The following is a 3,967-nucleotide window of genomic DNA, read 5'->3' as shown; positions in this document are numbered from 1 at the left end:
TCTAGGCCCCTGTGTCTGGGATGAAGGCAGAGGGTGATGTAGGTGGGCAGGTGTAGCCCCCACTCAGTGATGGGAGTCTTCCAGGGAGGTGGGACAGTCTGCAGAGAAGCTGCTGGGAAGCTTCCTGTCTGCTCCAAGAGCAACACCAGAGGCCGCTGATCCTTGGAAAGTGAGCGAGCTGCTGCTTAGCTTATGGGGAGGGGCTGGCCCAAGGTCAAGGCTGGGGCCAGAGAGCCCTTTCCCTGCACCATACTGCCTTGTGTGGAAACTAAGAAGCTGTGGCTGCCCCCACGATTGTCATCCTCCCCGTCGTCTGATGGAATCCAAGGTGGCCAGCACACGGGTACCCAGTACTCCCCTGACCTTCATTACGGCCACACTCTTGTGGGCCCTTAGGGGTGGTGACAGTGAGGAGAAGCCATTCTGCACATTCCCCCTCCTACCCTCTCACAAGCCTGGGGTTCTTGTGCCAGGCTCCTTTTTGTATTCCTTAGAGAGCAAGAACATGGCTGGAGGAAGGCTGAGCCAGGCAGTTGTGTTGACAAAGAGCATTGGTTTGTGGGGAGCAAACAGACTGAAAGCATAATGCTCTTCACTTTGGAAGAATGGAGGGGGAGAGGACCGTAGGATTAGGACATGAAGGGGATAGAGAGGGAACAGCTCCTTCCGTCCTCCCATCCCCACCCCTCTTCCTTCTTCCCTTTGTTCACACCTTCATCTGGGGGGACTTGATATCCCAATTTCTGCAGCATTCCAAGTGGCCTGGGGCAAGTTTTTTCATCTCCCAGAGCCTCAGTTTCCTCTTCTGTAAAGTAGGGATAATAATCCTGGCACTAGCTGTCTCATATGGTTATTTTGAAGGTCTTTGTATACCTCAAAGCAGAGTACCAAAGGTCAGGCTTGCAGGCAACACTTCCAAGTGTGCCCTGAACCCGATTAAAATGGAATTGGGAAATATTTAGCGAAAAAAAAGAAAAAAACAAATTCCCCTAGATAATGTTACATTTTAAAACGTAAGTCAGAGATTCTTATGTAGAGATGAGTGCCCACATAAACAGTTTGACACCATGGCCTTAAAGTGCTCTGAAAATGAGAGCTGTTCTTACAGCACACTTTCCTCGTGACCCTGGTAGGTCAGTGTCTCCAGTTTCTGAGTAAAGGCGATACCACGGATCCCTTGGGGAACGTGTAAAGAAGCTGAGCCTCCCGTTAGCTAACTTGGCCCTGGTCACTTGGTTTTTAAGGGTCAGAGCCAGAAGCTGAACCCAGAAGTTCTGTATCCAATTCCACAGCTCTCCAGGCTTCTCCAGCCCATCCCAAGGGAAACAGCCAAGAGGAGGACCAATGGAAACGAAGAAAAGACAGGGAGCGGCTTGTTTCCTGCCCTGAGGGCACTTACAGTGGAATTGGGCTAGGGAGTAAGGCAGGGAGGAGAGAATACAGGTGTATGTGAGGAATTATGCTATAAAGTTGACTTTGAAAACATAAATGCAAGAGATGCACCCAGACAAATGCACAAGAAAACTGGAGGAGGGGAGAGGTCCCTTTCACTTGGTGTGATCAGAACGTCCTTCATGGAGGAGATGGTGAGGGAAGGCATTGCATGCACTGGGGAGGGCCTGCTCAAATGAGGTGTGGAGGGAGGGCAGTACAGGCCAAGACTGGAAAACAGATAATGCCTCAGTGTGGCAGAAGTACCTGGTACTGTAAGGGCTGTATTGTGAAATAAACCTAGGAAGTGGTTGGAGCCCCATTGTGGAGGCTTTGAGTACTGGAGTAAGGAGGTTTTATTTTATACTTTAAGCAGGAGGGAGCTATGGAAGTCTTTTGAGCAGAAAGTGACATGGCTAGACCTGTATATTGAGAAGATAATTTTAGTAGCTGTCTGAAGGTTGGAATGGCCTAGCCAGGTGGGGCAGTGGATAGAGCACCAGGCCTGGAGTGAGAAAGACTCATCTTTCCTGAATTCAGATCTGGCCTCAGCCACTAGCTGTGTGACCTGGGCAAGTCACTTAACCCTGTTTGCCTCAGTTTCCTTATCTGTAAAATGAGCTGGAAAAGGAAATGACAAATCACTCTGGTATCTCTGCCAAGAAAACCCCAAATGGGGTCATGAAGAGTCAGACACAACTGAAAATGACTGAACAACCAACCAAGAAGGATGGAATGGAGAATGAAGATGGGTGCATCAGCTGCTGGGTTGTTACAATAGTTCAGGCTAAAGGTGACAGTCTAAGCTAGAGGAGTGTCAGCAGTATCAGTGAAGAGAAAGAGACATTTTGGAGAGATTACGGAAATTGGATTGGCTGCAGATTGACTGTGAGGCAGGAGGAGCCTTCAGAAATGACTTGAAGGATTCAAGCCTGGGTGACTGGGGCCATTTTGATACCTTCAAGAGAAGTAGGGAAATCAAGGGGAGGAGTTGTTCATGGGTTTTGGGGGGAAGAGTGAGTTGAATTTTGGGTTTGGCCCACCATTAGAATTTCCAGATCGAGAATGCCAATGGTCAGATGGAGATGTGAGACCAGAGCTTAGAAGGCTGATGCTGTCTTCAAATACCTGAATTACTCTCCTGTGAAAGAGGGCTTAAATTTTCCCAGGCATCAGAACTAAGAGCAGTGGGGGAAATTGTGGGAAAGCAGGTTTTGACTTCAAACAGGAGTTTCCCAACAGCCCAAGCTATCTAAATTAGGAAAGTGAGGTCTCCATCACTGAATGTCTTCAAGCTGAAGCTGGATGATCCATCACCTGTCTTGAGATTTTCTTTCTTTTTTGGAGGGGTGATGGTGGTGGTATTTTTTTTCAAGACAGTTGGGGTTAAGTGACTTGCCCAGGGTCACACAGCTAGTAAGTGTCAAGTGTTTGGTCTGAGGTCAGATTTGAACTCGGGTCCTTCTGATTTCAGGGCCAGTGCTCTATCCACTGCGCCACCTAGCTGCTCCCTGTCTGAGAGTTTCTAAACAGAATTCATGTAGCAGGCAGAAGTTTGCACTAGGTGACATCATTTAAAGTCTCTTCTGAATTGAAGATTTTAAGACCAGGGACCTTCTGAGAGCTGTGAAGAGGGAATGTGGGCCCAATTTAACTCAGGAGCTGTGCCCAGTTCTTTGTGAGCCGCTGTGGTAGATGTAGTCCCTATATTTGAGTTTAGCTTCTCACCCGAGAGCCAACCCAAGACGAGAGACGATGACATCATAAGGCCCAGCAGTAGGTGAGGCCATTGTGTAGAAACTGGCAGGATTAAGTGGTTCAGAGGCAGAGCTGAGGGCTCTAGGCGGGGTGCATGGAGGGGAGCAACCCAGGTGGCTTCTGGGAGGTGGCAGAGCATTCTGGGCCCTTGATAAGAGTTGGAGGAGATGAGATATTTCTGGACTGGCTAAAACCCAAGCAGGGCAGGAAGGCAGCAGCGATGTACAGGAACAGTGAGGAAAGGACCTGGCTGAAATTGGAAAGGGAGGGTAGGCTTACATCATGGAAGGATTTAAATACCAGGTAGGAGGTTTTGGGCTGACCTTGAGGGAGGAGAGGTGACCAGCAGCTGACATCTGTTAGATTTGCAAAAATCTAGGTGTGAAGTGATGGGGAAGAGGGTGGGGGAGTGACAGAGCTAAGATGAGCGTCAGGGGCATAGAAGACTGTGATAGAAGAGACCAGGACAAAAGAGTGGATGAGCAGGAGAGAGGAGCTCAGGAAGACGAGGGAAGGACAGGCTAGTCCTCATGGTCTACTTTAGCATGTGTTGACTTTGAGGAGTCATGGGGTGTTCTGGGCAGAGAGCATCAGGGTGTAGGAATAATTGCACTGAACTCAGTCAGGAGAGACTTAGGTTCAAATATTGCTTAGGACCCTTCCTAGCTATACGATCATGCCAAGTGGACACTGTCAATGGAGAAAACAATATGGAAGTCCTGGGCAAAGAGCTGACAAGCAAGTGAGAAGACTGTTCTGAAAGTCTTTGCGCTGTTTT

This window comes from Phascolarctos cinereus, unplaced genomic scaffold, assembly GCF_003287225.1.
Source record: "Phascolarctos cinereus isolate Bilbo 61053 unplaced genomic scaffold, phaCin_HiC Scaffold_9;HRSCAF=440, whole genome shotgun sequence".
Lineage (NCBI taxonomy): Eukaryota > Metazoa > Chordata > Mammalia > Diprotodontia > Phascolarctidae > Phascolarctos > Phascolarctos cinereus.
Note: the sequence above shows the minus strand (reverse complement) of the source record.